This window comes from Mercenaria mercenaria, chromosome 2 (genome assembly GCF_021730395.1).
Source record: "Mercenaria mercenaria strain notata chromosome 2, MADL_Memer_1, whole genome shotgun sequence".
NCBI lineage: Eukaryota > Metazoa > Mollusca > Bivalvia > Venerida > Veneridae > Mercenaria > Mercenaria mercenaria.
The window spans coordinates 89797476-89816426 of NC_069362.1; the positions used below are offsets into that span (position 1 = coordinate 89797476).

An 18951-nucleotide genomic window follows, 5' to 3' on the forward strand; every position below is an offset into this window, starting at 1 on the left:
AGGAAATGTCGTTGCCCTGGGAACACAGGCCTAGTCCGATATAGTTAAAAAAAATGTTATTACACCTTATAAATAATAGACATACTGAAGGTAGATTGTTCTACCAGATGCCAGCCCGTACCGGAAATAATTTCTGGATAGGCACCTGAGGTCTTAAACCATCAAAAGCTGGAATGTCGCCATTACATCAGCTTCAGTGTGACGTTAAACCAAACAAAAAAGTAAAAAATAGTTGTAATACAAAAGACATAACTAATTATGAAATATACAAAAAAAAACTATTGCCACGTTCCTTTTCTATATAAATTGAAAACGTATGTCCATCACAGAGCCACCCACCCGTCCGTCCACACCCACCAAAATGTTCATGGATCATAAGAAATATATGCTTCTTTGGACACCTCCAACTTAGGTATGTTACTGTACACCTTAAACTTAAATACGCGTTATTACACCAATTTAAAAATGCTTTTATACACTAAATTAAGATGCCTGTGTATAAGTCAAACTTAAATATTCTTATGTACACCTCAAGCTTTAACTAACCTCTGATATCCTTCAACTTTAATACTATTATGCCTCTGTATACATTAAATATTATCTAAATGTGTATATAATGTATGTACCAAACTGACAGATATGACACCAGAAAGGACGGCGGCGCCGAAAAGTTTCCTACGATATTAATCTAGTTTTATTGCATGCAGTAAACTTACTTTATTTCACTGGGTGATAATATAAAATGACCCCTCGACGGCGCCCATCTTTGACAACTCCGAGAGAAAACCTTCCCTTGTGTATAACAAAAATGTAAAGAATTGTCTGTGCTCATCTTTAAATTCGTTATTGAAATATTATTGCCGTATTTGTATTATCTCCTTAATGCGGGAAGTGTCGGTTTCTTATTAGTGATATGAGTGTAAATCAATAGCCATTCTCTATTTCCCTATTCCAAATTAGTGCATCCGTACATTCTATCTTATGGACCAATTAGTTTGTGTCTATCATTTTGGGGGAAAAAGGCTGGTACCTTATACTGATCAATAATAATTAAAGCAGGTGATGCTCACCATATAAATGTTTTAGGTCACAAGGAAATAAGTGTTATGATCACTAGCCAAATAGAAAACTGGTTATGTAAATTGGAATAGAATCATATACTCACGTTTGCATATTTCAGCACAATAGAATATTGTTAATGCTCGTCAGCTAAAGGTAACTATCTGATCGATGTTAGTTTACCTTTCATTACAAATTGTCGGTTTTAACACGAAAACGAATATCACAAACTCATGTTAAGAAAATGAAAAACGCAGCTGCACATAAACATGTAAATCTCTCTGCATGAAAACAGTTACCTATCCTATGGACAGAAAAAGGGGCAAAACTTCCGGACTGCTTGACAACACACTAAATACCTTACCATGCTCTAACAAATGTTGCCAAACTTCATTCAATGCATTTTAATAATGTCCGAGTGTAAAAAACAGATGTTCACATTTTATCGGTATGTCGCCATTTGCAAAATAAACAAGAGCTTCGCCAAGTGGGGAATTATACGCCCGAAGGGTTATATCAGAGGAGGACGGAAGCAAAATTATAAAGATAAAACCAAATTTAAAGAATTGTTTTAGTGATCCGGAGGTTAGAGGGGGCGAGAGTTGGGGTGGGGGAGCAAGGTGTGGATGTGCGGTGGTGGCGAAGTATACTTAAGGGCAAAACGCTGTATGTTTGTGGGGATGGGGTTAACGGGGATGTAATGTTGATTGTTGCAGTTTGAGCTCAATTTGTGACCTTGACCCTTGACCTACAAACCCAACCTATAAGCTTGGCACATTGTCTTATTGCAACCTACCTACATGCCAAGTTTGAAGTCTGTTATGATCCGGAAACAATATATGAGGGACAGTTTTGACATTTTAGCTCAGTTTTTAACCTTTACCTTTGACCTACAGAGCCGATTCAAGTGCGCCGCACATCGTCGCACCGCTATTTACCTATTGCCGGGTTTAAAATCAATATCTTTAATGGTTATCAAGTTATGCTCCGGATACGAATTATGAGGGACGAATATGCCAGCACATAATACGTTCCGTTTTTCCAAAACGGACGTACAAAAGGGAGAAATGTTGGTAACATGATGTCTTAGGTACAAGCCCGACAACTAGAGGCATCTTATATCTCTAGTCCAGGTCTACGGAACCCTAGCCAGTATATTGTAAACTATTACAGGTGGATTAATTTTCTTGCCGACCGATCGCGTGTCCAATCCTCTATAAACGAAACAGGCATGAACTGCTTTCCCCTTTCCAAATAGAGACTTCCAACTACAAATTCAAATATGGTCAAATAGGTTAGAAGTAAGTGTTAAATTTGTAACAGTTCTTTGAAAACGGTGATGTATTTATGTTGTTGGACTGTCTGAAACTCTAATCCCTATATAAGTAGAACAGCATGCTGATGCAATTACACTTGTTTTGCACATTTTACAAAACGGTGTCTTCTGATGATTTGTTGATATTCAAATCAAACCTCCCTCTTATCCTTATATGACGAACTTGATCATAACACTAGTATTATCATTTCTCTTATCTCAGTCAATCTAACACATACCTAGATTCTGTACAATTACTGGACTTGTTCCTTGCACATAATTGACCATTTCCTCATCAGAATCAGGAGGGAAAGACAATTACTTCATATACATTGCCTAACAGCGAAAATCGCCTTATTCCAAAATCAAAGTAGTGACATTTCGATCCAAATGCTGCGGTGTAGTTAATAAATAAACACACGGACTATTTTATTAATGAAATAAAATATTAACTTTTCCTTTGGTTAAAGAAAGCTAGCGAACAAAAAACCGACTTTTTTTCAAGGACATTTTAATTCATACATATTCAATGTACATGTTATAAAAAGTTAAGTCCCCGTACCACATCGACGTAAATGGTTTGGTTGTTCATGCCATGGTAATGAAATGCGGAACAAAACTGACAAAAGATTTTCACCGGATTATATTTTATACACTAAGGAATATTTTCCCGCAAAACGGCGCAAGCCTTAGCGGTGTTATCATGGAACGTTGCGTGATCTGAAATATTAACGAGAAATAACACGTTGAAGTATATCAGTTTCTAGTGTAAAGGTCAATTACCATCCAAATTGTTCCACTACACGAAATATATAAAACAAATAAAGTCGCCATTACCGCATGGTATAGATATAAGCTGCCTGGTGTTGTGGGTTATCAGAATTTTGCCTAAAAGGATTACAGACACCTTAATTGGTATGTGCTTTATTGCTTTCTTTGTTTTATTTGGCAACGTAAATAGAGAAATACGCGTTAAATTCATTATTTTGGATATAAGTGTTTCTATCCTAATCCCAGGTCAAAACAAGACCAGATTTTTTAAGAATTTTGCTAGGAATTCAGCTTAGATTCCGACCGCAGTAGACGCTCGGAGAAAGTATAAAAAAGCTTCTCTACCAACCTTTAAAACAACTCCGTATAAATAGCCTGAAACATAATTACTTCTACAATACACAAACTAATTACAATACAAGCTCTCAAAGAGCGCTCATGACGCAGACTGAAAACTTCTACAGTAATCAATTTGTTTTTGTCATGTAAACAAGTAGCTGAGATGAATTTTGCAGTCTTGACTTCGTGGATGTAGAAACAATGAACACACATCAACAGACAAATAATTTACGATTTTAATTTCGTGAACTGTAATAGTTATAGTGTTATTCAAGTGCACAGTTAATTCAAATCTTTTTCGTTCAAAAGAAAGAATATATCGAAGTAAATTGATGATTTTATTCCAATTATTGCATGATGTGGCAGTTTTCTTTGATCTTGATGAAAAATATTAAGGTAATATACATTGATTAACAAAACGTGTGCTGTTATATAAGAAAACTTATTTTGTTATTTCACGTATTAAACACAAACATTTTTGTTGCATGACATTTCCTAAAAAGAAGTTAACTATTTTGTTTATCATTTTCCAACCAGAAATATTTTTAAACACCATTGTTAGAGAAATAAACTCATTTTCGTCATATACGTATATTACAAAGTAAACGTTTAATTTTAATGAACTATTGTCATTTTTAGTACATCTTAACAACAAGCAAGGTTCGGATTCGGAAAAACAATATAATGCCAAAACTTATGACAATGCTTTGGTACGATGAAAATGTTTAATATGGAAAGGAAGTCGAGGTCTTTAATGATATATGGTTTTTAATCACAGGTGGTCTTAAGTGCAGTTCTAGCTGTGAAGGCCTTGCTTAGGAAAGCCAAAGATGATTAAAATGCACTTAAATGTTACATTCTCACAGTATAAATAAACTGAAAGTGTTTCATTTGGAAGCGAGACTAGAGTTCGTGAAAGTTCACCCTTTCTTTGCACTAGGTTAAATGACACGTATTTGCTCGAATTTGTCTGGAAGCCGAATAGTATTCAGCAAAACAAAAACATTTCAACAATAAATATTTAATATATGAGAAAGAAGCTAGACAAAACATCTTCTTTCGTGCGTGAACATCATTTTACAAATGTATAGCTTGGTAAAGGAAGCTGCATTTTCCCTGTGTCTTTGTCTCAATATGTCCTATGCTTCACTCACCTTTGAAAGGTGTCCAAAATTCAAAAACATATACATTATTAATTACATAACATTCACATATAAAATTTTGTTTCGCAGAACTGTGATTGTGAGGGTGGTTAATCCGACTTTCAACAAATGATGGAGCTTTTTCAATTTTAAAGATCTTTGACACTTGCTTGTGTTCACTTAGCGCTCTGAACTATTAGCATGCTTCTCTACCAAGTTGGGCCCACACGGAGGTTAAATATTTTGTTTGTAACATCGTCTAGAAATTTAAAAAAAAATGAAATCCCGAAATTATATCTTTACGAAATAGTCATGTTTGACAAACCACGAAATCATATAACTTTACAGTTTGCAGCATAATATTATGATGTATTTGAAAGTGTACACGGCTTGCAAATCGGTCAAATACGGCTAGCATGCATTCGCCTTCGATATAAACAAGTGTATATATTTTATTTATTACAGTCTCATCAATTTACACATTCAACACATCATAATAAAAGCAAAAGCATAAAATACAGTACATTGCCATTCAGTTATTGAATTACAATAGACTATTAACAATTTATATACATAATAAAAGTGTATTAAATTTTTATAAATTTATCTTTACCATGCAAATGATGTTAATCATGCAACAACATAGCTCGTTAAAACCTGCCTTATATAAAACAGTAGCCTTTGTAACAGTAACAGTGCGCTCGACTTTTCTCAGTAACACACTCGACGTATCCCTGATATACCAAGCAGCTGTTACCCACGTAACATACTGTTTAAGAAAATTTCACCTTTTAATTAACCGACACTCCAAAATATCAGTGGTGGTATCTTCTTAATTGATTTGAAGCGGAAAGTGGTTTACTATACTGTTCTAAATCATACCTTTGTTCTACATACTGTTATCTCTATTATTACGTTCTACAAATACATGTGTGTTGAGCGAAGGCCTTTCAACAAAATCAGAACAGAATAGAATTGAATTTTTCAAATGTAAAAAGTAAGTTAAACGCAGTTTACGTTATATTTTATTGTACGTTTTCAACTGCTGTTGTTTGTTACTCAAATTGTAAAGAATAATACTCAATAAGTGTGTACATTGACCTGAACAATATTGGGAAAACAGTGTATATCACTGTAACGCATTCATGACCTTCGAATAGTTAATGAGTTGCATAATCTGAATAATCTTAAGTTGCTTTCCGAAAACAGTCTGACAAAAATTGTCTGAATGACTAAGAACGTTATTTACAGGCGACAGTCGTGGTAAATTGCTATAGCGTTAAAAACTGAATGTGGTCAGTGACTGGACCCTTGTTACTTCAAAGATTTAATCAATATTACATAAATGCTGTTATTATGTTAAAGCCAGTTGGAGGAGCGTCTGCAACAGGAGAAGTGCGTATCATAGTAAATTTTGTAACTGTAACTTGCATGTTTTGTTACAGAATATCGAGGATTACAGTATAAGTTTTATCTAGAAATTATAGAGAACACAGATTTGTTATATTTTTTGTTTGTTTAATATGTTCCCTAGTTACAGTTACGTAAATTATTAGATCGTATTCAAACTTATGTCGCTATCAACAGATTTTGCATCAGCATGTAATTAGCTGGTAATTTTTAAAGGTATGTCCACTGTTGTGCACGGAAATTTTAAATTAAAGATTCAAGATTCAAGATTCTTTATTAAGTAACGTAAACATATAAACGTTTCTTGTTACATGATACAATAATTTGTTAAATGTAACATACAAACATGACAAATATGTACAAGGACATGGAAAACTACATACAACAACATCTATATTATTTCTAGATATAAACATGTACATGAGGAAGGACTACGGACATCACATCTATTATCATATGAAAAGGAACAACAGTACAATATAATCCTAAGATTACATGCTATTATGGCTTATAATGATAAAAGATTAAACATTAATTCGCCCTAATCAATGACTGTCTTTTAGATAAGCTTGTTTGAACATATATCCAGAGAAACACATTTTGCAGTATTTAACATGTATGAATGACATGTTTTAGGCTGTCCAACCTAAACAATATATTAATATTTTGTTTGTCACCGATGAATAAATGTGTCTTTATATACAGCATCTAAGCATATATGTTTTGATGACAAACTAAACAATGTTTACATTAAAGAAACATTTCTCATGCGCAAAGCTAAACAGCAACCATTGACATCATAATTAACACACCACAGAGAGGTTCCTTTTTCCCGCTATTTGCGATATTGCATTAGAGTCATGATGAATTGATTTTAAAGATCAGAATATGATCAATTTGCTACAATGCTTGCTGGAATGCGCTGACTACATGCAGGCGTCCGTAGACGAAACAGCATGACGTCAGTCAACAGCTTTCAGTTGCATTATACTCGTTCGCATTCTGTGATCTATATTTCCATGAAGTTCGTTATAAAATGTATGTCTGTTATTGGAAAGAAACATATCAAGTGAAAAAAGAATCAAATTTCACAGTTGATAATAGAGTTTCGGCGAACAAAAACATGGTTCTTTCAAAGCCTGGTGATTATGTTTTCTCCGCACATTGCGAATACTAATGTGATTATGTAATCACGGTTGGTGTTAAATGTAAAATGAGCTGCTGGTCTATTCGTTGCAACTGTCAGCGTGTTTTGATAATTCGCTGGTTTGATTTCTGTCTAATGTTTTATGGACTTCAGTTTCCTTTAATATAGAATTGTGTTTCAAAGGAACTTGACATTTTTATTTAATAAGAGTCTACATGAGCATAAATATAACATAAAAGCTATGTGACATCAGTATGTACGTGTACACTATTTGGAAAATATGCAATGCTCATTAAAACAAAGGCTAAAAGGTTAAAAAAAAACGACATAACCGGGATTAAAACCAAAGACAACACAATACGAATTTGTTATGAAATAATACAGACCGAGTCACAGGGCAGCTTACAAGGCTTTTCTGATTTTATTTCTAAAATCCAAAGAAATCCGGATAACAACTATTTGTGTACTTTGATTTCTGACAAACGGGGGTCTCCTTTTTTTACAAAATCCGTTCATTACTTTTTTGGTGAAATGAAAAATGAGAATGCTTATCTAGTAGGTCAGCACACTACATAGGACTAGTTGCTCATTTTTGGTCTATTTCGTTGGTCTATTTCGTATTATTACAGTTCTTGCTCATATGACGTTATTATCAAATACATTTTGAACTGAGGGAAAATCATTTGTCTCGGATTACTTAAAGGAAAAGAAAAATGTGCAATTCTTCTATACAATCTTTTAAATTAATTTTAGAGTCTAGAAAATTTGATCATCGTTGGGAAACTACAGGTATAAATTAACCCCCCCCCCCCCCCCACCCCACCATTACCATCATCACACAACAGTGTGAGCATTTGCTGTTAATCATTATTATGACTAAGTCGGCTGTCATTCATTCATTTTTCGATGTAAAGTCAATTGTTTCAATTTACTTGTTACAATTACACGTACTTAAAATAATCCACTACCAGAATCAACGTACAAGAAAAACTCGTAGATTGGTTGAAATTAAACTTACGTCAGACGTGCAATATTTATCGTAGCTATGAAATATCAAAAATACATAAATTTCCTAGTTTTGATGACATGAAATACACACTTTTTGACAAACCAAATTATGACATATTATTATATACCTTACTATAAATAGTAACAAAAAAAGCCGTCAATAACGGTCATTTCGGCCGCCGTGACGAATCCGTAATGGCGCAGTGTGCTTCAAGTGCCATAGTCATAATGACCCGAGGTAACCGGAATGTCAGCGCGTTCTGCGATTGATGTCATGTAGCAACGTCATTATGGCGGTTGAAAGCGTGTTAAAGCATTTAAGATCGATTCTGATGATATGAAGGCATAGTCGATGAAAAAGCAATACAATTGATGCTGCTTAAAAGTTGGTGGAAAATATGTAAAATAATAAAACAACTTAAACATGAAGAGAATGAATACAATAAAAAGTTCAATATACAGCTGGTTGTATTGGCACATTTTGTTTCATAATGGCTCTCCGTGTAAAGCCCTCTGGCAATTATGACACTTGTTTGCCATTAGGACAAGAAGGCACAGCCAAGCCGTGCATTAACCTCTTGATATTACACACATTTGACGTGCACCGTACGAATCTTACTAGCTTATTTGCTCAAAGTTCATTTGCCCGCAATCACGTATGAGTAATTTGGAAAACAATAGCAATTTGACCAATTTCTTTAATGGATAGTCAGGTCAATACCAGGACAAAAACAAATCATTTTTATCTGTTGCTATAGTTTGGATAGAATAGGAGTCGGCCAAATAGATAGGATGAAAGTTCATCGGGTCAAAATATTTTTTATTTCTGAATGTCATCAACTCATCCACATTTTGGATATAAACTATACCGATCTTGAAGACCAAAACGTATTTTGAGAATGCGACCTTCCGTTTGACTTTTTCAAGGAAGCCGTGCTTAATACAATTCCATTTTTCAAAAGTTTTAGAACACATTAAATCTGAACTATATATTAAATTCTGAACGGATTCGAGGATTTCTCGAAAACGGATTTATCACTCTGAGAGGAATCTACGAAGCCGAATGACAGAATAGTAGTACCAACGCAAAGATTGTGCTTTTGAACGCATAAAATTCAATCTGTAAAGGGATGGACATTCACATATCAACTTCTGTACAAGTAATGGCACAAACCACAATGAATGGACCCGTCCTCTCGTTTGAAAGGAATCATGTTACGCTGTGTTCCATAGTAGTTAAACAAAAGTATTCACCTATTACTACAAACAAAAAGTCACTAAAGAAGAAAGGAGGAAAACCTATTAAATATTACTAAGAAAGGTGTGACAAGACGGAATTTTCGGGATGGCTAAACTTTTTAGTTAATATCCCTAGGACGGCCATCGCATTTGTTTACAATCTCGCCAGGCATACATATGTTTTTGACAACACAAAAAATGACATTAGATGAACTTCAGCTTTTCCCGGAAGTAAAGAAAATGAAAGTACACAGGCTAAACTTGAAAACGAAAGTCGCATTTGCATTGGTCAATAGCCAGGGTTCACGTGCAGGGGTCACCCCGTCTAAGTATATGCGCGTGAACATTTTTGCCAATGAGGAGTCAAAATGCCTAGGCTTTAGCACTACATGTCAGCTTTTCATCCATGAAATAATATATTTGCACTCGGAGTAAACACAAAGTCCACATGGGTCCGTAACGGAGCAAGGATATATGGCGATTTTTGGAACTTCGTCAAATTGTTCCAAAGGTCCTTTTTGATGTTGTCTTAAAGTATCAGTATATGCCTCGGATGTCAGATATTTCCGTATTTGAGAGCTGCAGACCTAGACATAGTGTGACAAATGTTGATTCTACGGAAGCGTGAAAGGGCCATCAGACGCTAATTATACGTTTTACTACATTACGGCCGCGGAAAGTATATATAATTGGTCTGGAGTATTGCTCTTTCATTAGATATGCCATTCGCAATATCCAGATCCAAAGGCCAACACCTACTGAAACATTGAAGTGTATCATATGTCACAACATAAGGATTTTCAAAATTGATTAGCATAAAAGTAAGTGTTCTCCATTACATGAAATTGTGTTGTCTGTCAGCTTCAATAACGAAGACAAAACGTGTGACATAAACGCAACAGCTGACAATAGTGTACACGTCTTAAAGTGACGACATCCGTGGTATTTGACTTGCCTTTGATATACTAGTTTTACAGATCGGTTGTCAGTCCTTGCGACAGTCTATTTATTTTGTTTAATCAATCAATGAATCACTAAAAACGTCAAACAAATCTGAAACGCACTTGAAAATTAGACAGGAGTTCAAGTAATTATTTGTTCTGTCATGGAGTCACCTACCTGTGTCGTCAACGCACAATCAGGCAAGATTGCTTAGTGACCAGTTGCAAAAGGGCTAAACAATAAACATTCAGTGCAAAAAACTTGTACATATAATATTTAATGACTTTATTTGCCGACGGATTCCTTTTTAATTTTGGAAGTGGGCAGTTTAGTTCTTACTTCAGATAATTCTCATTGTTTTATCATTTGAAAACAATACACTTTACACTTTGATACAGTTTTAATTTTATTATTGTATATATATTTTGTGTTAAACTCCGTTGCCAGGGCCGCTCACTTCGAATCACGTGTCGTTCATCAAAAAAGATAATTTGATTATTTTCCTTCTATATACTATAAAGATATCATATATTTAGATACCATTTCAAAGAAACACAAGACCTTCATCTTTATATAATGATTATTAAGTATAATTAATTGTATTCTATTTTGCATGGTTAGAAAGATTATTAACTTAAAGTTGGTTTAAATTTTATTAAAATACCGAATGAACAAGGCTTCTTGTTTCACATTATAGTTTGTATTTTTAGTGACCATTGATATTTCCTTGCCTGGTCCTCAACCTTAAAATAAATAGGTTCATGTCTGTATGCATATCATCCAATTCAATAATGTATTATTAATATTTTAATATCACTGTTCAGTTAGCATACTTAACCGTGACTTAGAAAATTGCTACCGTTGCATAACTGTCTGAGACAAATATTTATTTGAATCAGTACATACACACATGTCGCTGTTGATGAGGATGTTAGATACTGATAAGCACTTTTTAATGGTGCATAGTTCGATTCCGTACTTAGTTGTAAATCATATTTTGTAACTAGCTGTCATTGCCATCTGTTGTAGTGTTAGCTTGCAGTTCGATTGTTTTGTTTGGGTACATACTTATGATATCTTGTAAAAGATATACACATGAACTGGGTTAGATTTCCTATTGTAATAATAGCGGAATGTTATAAATTACCTGCTTATTATAATGTGTATTAGGGACATTACGAGATAAGGTGGGTTCAACTTTTGTTTTTCTTGTATTACAGAGGTTTTCATCGTTTATAAGCTATAAACTATCTTAAATGTGATTTAACCTTTGGAAACGTAACTTCTTATTCTACATGAACATTTCTACTCTGTTCCATCACCAAGTACGTCAGCATCATTTTTGTCATTGTAATTATGAAAATACCTCAATGTATAATGTGATAAACAAACAGAAGATGTAAACTGTATAGTGAGTGTTAAAGAGAATACTAGGTTACTGTCTTTTTGAAATTAATTTCATCAAAGGTTTATTCACCCGAAGCTCAAATAATTTAAATCAGAGGTGCTAACTAGAAATTATGACTGTACAAAACAAGTCATCAAGTAACGAAGTTTCGATTTGGACAAAAACACGTGAAAATCCTTCTGCAACGAATGATTTAAATCCAACAGTTACGATAAATGCCTGCTTTAATCAGGTTAAAAGCCTCAATTTCTAACATGGAGAACATTTACGCTCTGAAACGCCAACTTTGACGAAGTCAAGGTCGATTTACTCAGGCTTAAAAACTGTCTTCGTACTGTTCCGTCTTGAAATGGAATAAAATAGAATTGAATATTTTTTCATTTTACCGTTGAAGTCGCAGTATTTACTCATGAACTGTTTGAACGAGCATCGCATCTTTTGAAATCTGGACCAAGTTTACAATGCCTGCAGTATATGTACTTAAAAAGGAGTCCGCCAGCACCCTGCAAAATTTACATGGCAATCCGATTTCATCGAAATAAAGAGGTAGTGGCTTATGTTCAGTTTAAACGTAATGCAAGTGGCCTGAAAATGTAGGTACATACTATAGTTTTCTGATACGATTTCATTGATGTTGTATGGAATGAATGTGTACGTTTTATGTATATCTGAAGTGACCTAAGCTGACTACTAGGCATTTTAAGGTCTGACTTTGGCTCTGAATTGTCAGTTGTTCTGACGTCATTGTAGAAATTCCCAGTGGGCTAGAGCTTCCATGCATACCTTTCATCACACCCAGAATGGTTACATTTGAGAGAAATAGAATCTTATGAAGCAGGGACGATTATTACATTTTGGAATGAGATACAGGCGCCAAATATAGAGTTTTCAAAACAGTCATGAAATTTATAGTATACCAAAAACGTTCTTGGGATTATGTTAGACATCTAGTCACCTTTGCTTCTTCTTTTTTTAGTTATTTTCTTGTTTTTTAAGACAAAGCCATGGACATTTAGAGTCCCCAGTGTACAATACTTAATCTAAAACTATACTCATTTTTCAAAGAAAACCATGTTTCCCGATAAACTGTTTAAAAAAACCCTAAAGATCCCATTGTGTCTGCAAATGATATTTATTTTGTCAAACCAATTTCCCCATCAGTGGTATTGATAAATTATAACAAACAAGTTCGTGTTAAGTTCATACGGTTTTCAAGGAGACGGACTTTGTTTAAATATTTACAACAAATGCGTGAGGCATAACAACATTAAATGTCAAGACTGGGAGAAATAAACAGCATTCGGATCACAATAAGGAATAAATCAGAAGCCAGAAATAAATTTGATATGCCTGTATCCAACATATTCCTGTCAATGTGAACGATAAAAATGCCTTGATTAGAGAATACGTTAATACCAGTAGAGTTATTGCTTTATTACCAAGAGGTTACTTAATCGATTTATTACTACGGCAGAAATGAAGAATATAATAAAGCGATCTGGGAGATTTGTATGAAGGACAAATACCTCCGTTATATTATTGTTGAATGTTTACTTGGAAAACATCAAAAGTAAATTGATCATATACAATTCCAAAGTAAACAACGTAGTTACTCTTAGCCATCTATATGTACTTAAAATGGCTTACGGAGATTACTATTTTGTATGTCGTTAAGCTCCACTTATATAATTTCGTATGTTATGGTGAAAGATAGCATGTTTAACAGCATTGAAAAAGAAAAAGACAAATGAGCCGCGCCATGAGAAAACCAACATAGTGCGTTTGCGACCAGCATCTGCTCAGTCTGGTCAGGATCCATGCTGTTCGCTTTCAAAGCCTGTTGCAATTAAGAGAAACCGTTAGCGAACAGCATGGATCCTGACCAGTCTGGTCTGGATCCATGCTGGTCGCAAACGCACTAGGTTGGCTTTCTCAAGGCGCGGCTCAAATATCAGCAGAATATCCTTGACTGGTGCTATGGAAAATACGGCTTTGTTTCATATTTTAGCTCAATTCGCGACGCCTTTCAGCAGAACATATGTTTAGTTAATTGCTGTATACTGTTTGCTTTATTCGAAAGGGTGTGAAAATACTTAGTTTCAGTTTCACTAATGATCAAAGCGTGAAGAAAATATTTATCTGTAGCAGAAGCCAAAACAATGAGTTCCGCTATTTTACTGTGTAGTTATGTAATGAATACCATCAAACAAAGAAGAAAGATACTTTTGTTTAGCTAGTATCTATTTTGCTACCTAGGTAATTTGTTTTTTCAGCCATCATAATTAATACAGGTAAGGTAAATAGATTTCATGTACAAATATATATGTCTTATGTACAGAAGGAACTGAAAGCATTTTTCCTTAGCGTATGAACTAATGTGGTGATTCATTTTGCCCAAGTTCGCATGTGATTGTTGGTGTATTATACAGGTTTTCAGTTTTGACAATAAGATAAAAAAAAGAACATTTATTAGTATAACTAAATAGCAGCATCAAAAAAATCTGTTGCATTTAAAGACGAGTTCTACAGTTTCCATTTCGTAGAAATTCTTCATGAACTTTCCTGAAATTTTGATCATTAGTAGACCTAGTCTAGAAACATGTTAATAAAATATGCTAAAAAGTATTTTTATAGCTATAAGGATTGATATATTTTGAATCAATATCACAACTGAAGAGAACTGCTTACAAACATTTTTGCTAATATTAAAATTGTTTTAGTAGCCCTATCCGACAGTCCACGCGTGTATTTTCATTTTAATTGAAATGGTCAAAAGCATAAGACAAGATTTATGATACCTAATTACCCAATGACGCTAAAACTGTGATAGTATTTCTTTTCTTGTTTTTTTTTTTTTTTTTTTTTTTTTTTTTTTTTTTTTGGAGGTGTGGGAAAGGGGGGGAGCGGGCGGTAACATCGCACCGACACAATTATAGGTCAAACGACTTTCCAGCTTTAATGGTGGAAGAAGACTCCAGGTGACCTCTGTGACCTTTGTGACCCTGTTATGATAAGTAATGAAACTTAGAAACATAGAAAGCAACCAAACAAAATTGTAGCAGACCTGGTTTGGCAACAGCTGAGCAGTTCAGAACCATAAAATGTGTTTAGGTATTTGGAAAAGTGGGAAGATTATAGAACGCAACTGGACAAAAATACAGTCTTTCCATTAAAATTAACTGAATGTTCAAACACGCAGCAGGCCACATAGCACGGCTTCTGCGGTATTCAGTTAAATAGATTCACTAAGTGGACTCTATGATCCCTAGGAATCAGAAAATATAACATAACTTAGTACATGTAGGGTGAGACTTTCTGTGACCGCTACAGTTGCACAGAGACGTAATGAGTGACGCAAATTGTATAAAGGCCAGAAGCTAATGATTTCAGGTTTTGAATTCGTCGCTTGCATATTCGACAATATATTTCTTTAAAAAATCAAAGTTAAAACAAAATCTTTAAGTGGGAGACATGTATGTGAAACTGAACAGTTCTACCTCCGCTTCGTCTTGCTTTGTCTTGTCGATATGCTTTGATAGCATTCTTCATTGTTTTGCATGTTTGTTTCTGAATGTTCAAGGATTAGTTTCTCGGAAAGAATTATGAATAAATGCCTTTCATGATATTGGGCTTTCGACTTAAATGGCAGCATTGACCTTCAGACATATTGAAGCTCTTTGTCCGCTCGTCTAGAATTTATGGTAGACACGCAAGATCTAATTTACATACTGCACATGCAAATTTATGTGTTGTTTGTCCCCTTTTTGCGTCACTTTGCTTTTGAAGACTCGCAGCTTTCTCGTGTATTTGCATGTCGTGTTATATCTATAAGCAACTTTCTATATTTAATATGCAGATTTTATTCTTTTAATAAAACGTGAAAGATCTTTATATTATATGTTTAGCGTCACTTTTATATAAGAATGAAATTCATACTTGTAATGAGCGGATGTAATCTTAATATAATGGTTTGATGAACCCGATATGTCAGGTGTAACAAATATTTAAGCAAACGTTAATAAAATGAGCAACTGACAATTATTGATTTCAGAATTATAAGCATATTGTAAGGATTTGCTACAAGACGAACTTGTTGTTAAGCAAATATTGATATCTGTACATACCATATATTAAAACATCTCACAACTCCCTCATTAATAAAGTCTTCGTTTTGTTTTTGGGTCTTTTCATGTTCCTTTGTATTCAGTGGCTATTAAATTTATATTATTCAAAGTAACATTAGAATAAAGTAGAAATTTGCTTTCAGTAGTTTTTAATCCGGAAACTGACGGTGTAAATATTCGCAGCACTGGTATGCCAAAATGTGACGGCTAATGGGAAAACAATATTTTTATCTTCCTTTGAATCCTATGAAAGTCAATAAAGGTGCAGTAATTATTTTAAAGCATGAGAAAATGGATGTTTAACAGGCTTATATTAATGCGATGGTTAGCTCACATTCACTTCCAGTTGTATCCCGCTGGGACATGATCAAAATTTTATCAGACAGGCAGACATAATTCATTAGTTTTTTTTTCTTACGTTTTCTTTGGGGGATAATAACTATCCAAATAATTTGTTTATTAATTTTTCACACCTGAATTAGTTAAGTGGCTTGTTAGATTGATTTACACGAATTATAAGAAAATAACATTCTATCAGTCATGAAAAAAATGTTGGAACTTTTCTTTTTCAAAGAAAACTTTAGAAAGAAAAAGCCTGAGCAGTTAAATATTATAACATTTTACTGATCTTTCATATTTCTTATAAATTCTTGGTATCAAAATCAAGACTGATATAAATGTTGTTTAAAGAGAGCGGGGAGATCAGTTTGTCCTATTTGTGTATGCGTTGCTTCGTTTATCGCTGGAATAATGCATAGCAGGCTTCAAACGTTTGAAATCCGGATTATGAATAAATGTCAAATTCAGTGAAAATGTAGATTCCAAGGTATAATATAATACCTTTTTGGTTTTAGAAATTCGTCTTTTAGACAGAAGTATAGAAACTAATTTTAGTACACCTTGAGTTTTATTCCTCTGTAATTTTGAATAACCATTGAAATATTTCTCTAACAAAATATTTAATAAAGTGAAAATAATCTTTAGTATGATTTTGTGTTTAAGTAAAACAAATGCAGATACCTGCGGCATGTTTCTAAAGTTATTACATTGCATGGTTTTAGATAACATATCAGTGAGTACTAATTAATTGAGTAGTTTAGTTAAATAACATTTCACAATCTTTTAACATAAAACCAATGACGAGCTCATAAATAAATCATATCAAATAATAACGGAACATTTTTTTGTGATATTTCAAACAATTGCATAAATACATCAGAGGAAATCACATGAATACTTAAATCAGAAAATAACATGACAAGTAGTTCTTAATGGAAATAGTATTTCAGATATATTATTTTTCGTACACTCAGTAAAGTTTTACCGGATTACACAATCAACCTTTTCAGCGCTTAAAAGACTGATATTTTTGACATTGTGGACTTAAGACGACTTCAATAGATTAATTGAAAAAAGTGACTTGGCGGGGAATCCAATTAATGTGGTTTGACTACTGAGATACTTCCGAGAAACTTTGCTCATTATGTCCTCAAGGTATAGTTGTTTCAATGAATGGGAACAAACAACAGCGTGATTGTTCGCGTTGTGAATAAATCAACTTCAGAATATAACATAAAAAAATATGAGGGAAACAGTGTTTACCACAATGGTTTATGAAGACGTTTTTCTATCTCAGAAAACATATTTGACTTTCGTTTTCTATGACTCCATTCACAGTCCTCAGTTGTATTATTTCAGTATGCATTTCTGCATATGAAAGACTTTCTTACAGGCACCTTTTATAATATCTAAGCAGAACTCTTGACTCTGTTGATAAGTATACCTGTTCTAGGAAAGCGCGTCTCAATTTGTCAAAAAAATGTGTACTCAACGTTTTGGCATGGAATAATTCTGAATTAAAATTATGAATACAACTTCAAATGTAAGCAAATCAAGTCGAAACGTCTAGAGTAGCAATTATCATAACCGCCAGAAAGGGATATGGTAATGGTCTCCGTTCGTCTGTGCGAGTGTGCGTCCCTCCATGCTACTTTTTTCGGAGCATAACACATAAATAAAGGGACTCTGTTAAATCTCATTACAATGACAAAGGCCGCTTGTATAACAGTTTTGTCCGGCGCACAACTCCGAACTCATTTATAAATAAAACTTGACAGAATTTGTACAAGAATCAAATAGAGGATATTTGTTTGTTTTGATCATTACACATTTTGCTCGGCGCGGGAAACAGAGGTGTGTAAATAAACACGCTATCACACTTTTAGTCGCAAACGACATGAAGTTTCATTTCAATTGTCCTGCAGCATAACGTTATAAAATTTGCAATAAAAATGTAATTTGAATAAATTGTATTATATAAAATAAAAAAGTTGAAAACCAAGGGATGATATAACATTACCCAAAGCTTTAAAAGCGGTAATATTCGAACCACCCAAGCCGAAATCTTTAAGGCATCGCCACAGTGGCGGCCATTTTACTCAAAATTTTACATGCAGATTTTCATAAAAATAAAAGGTGACTAAGTGGTAACAATAAAGTCAATAATTTTGTCATAATTATGTTCTAAATATCTATGTGACCGTGAAGAACAAAGTCTTAGGGAATTATTTTGAAATAGTTAGCGTAGTGTTGCGTTGAACCATCGATGTGTACTGGTTTACCTAGCTAGCTGGGGTCAATAATGCATGTACAAACAACATTTTAAATTAAATTCACATGGGGTTGTCTTTTTGTGTCTAATGCAATAACCAGGAACAAGTTTGACAAAAAATTCGTACGAGTTTGTAGAAAACATATTGTACTTCAAAGAGAATTAAATTTTGTCTCTGTGATATGTGTTATAATGGAGTTTGACTGCGCGAAAGATTTCAATATTTTGGGGTAAACTTTCGGTTTAAACAAGACTCAAACATTTTACAAGCGGCGTATGTACAGTAACTCATCATATGCTTCTATCTTGATGATAATTTGACCAACTGTTAAGGCTTAAGTGCAATTGTCAAGAGAAAAATACTCGGCCTGAGTAATGAAAAAGAGGAAAACCACAGCTCGACCGACACAACATAAACGAAAATGTTGCAGGATCG

At 33.9% G+C, this 18951-nt stretch overlaps 1 protein-coding gene across 2 annotated transcripts in view; it reads left to right on the forward strand.

The window, feature by feature from the left end:
• The window catches only part of LOC123564553 (allatostatin-A receptor-like), a 104680-nt gene that overhangs the window by 13553 nt on the left and 72176 nt on the right, over positions 1 to 18951 (forward strand). The window contains exon 1 of one of the 2 annotated variants that reach the window (XM_045358220.2): positions 11461 to 11559. The exons of the other annotated variant lie outside the window; for it this stretch is intronic. The gene's annotated coding sequence lies outside the window, so the exon portion shown is untranslated. Of the gene's footprint in view, positions 1 to 11460; positions 11560 to 18951 lie in introns of those variants that run through there. 2 annotated transcript variants of the gene reach the window in all.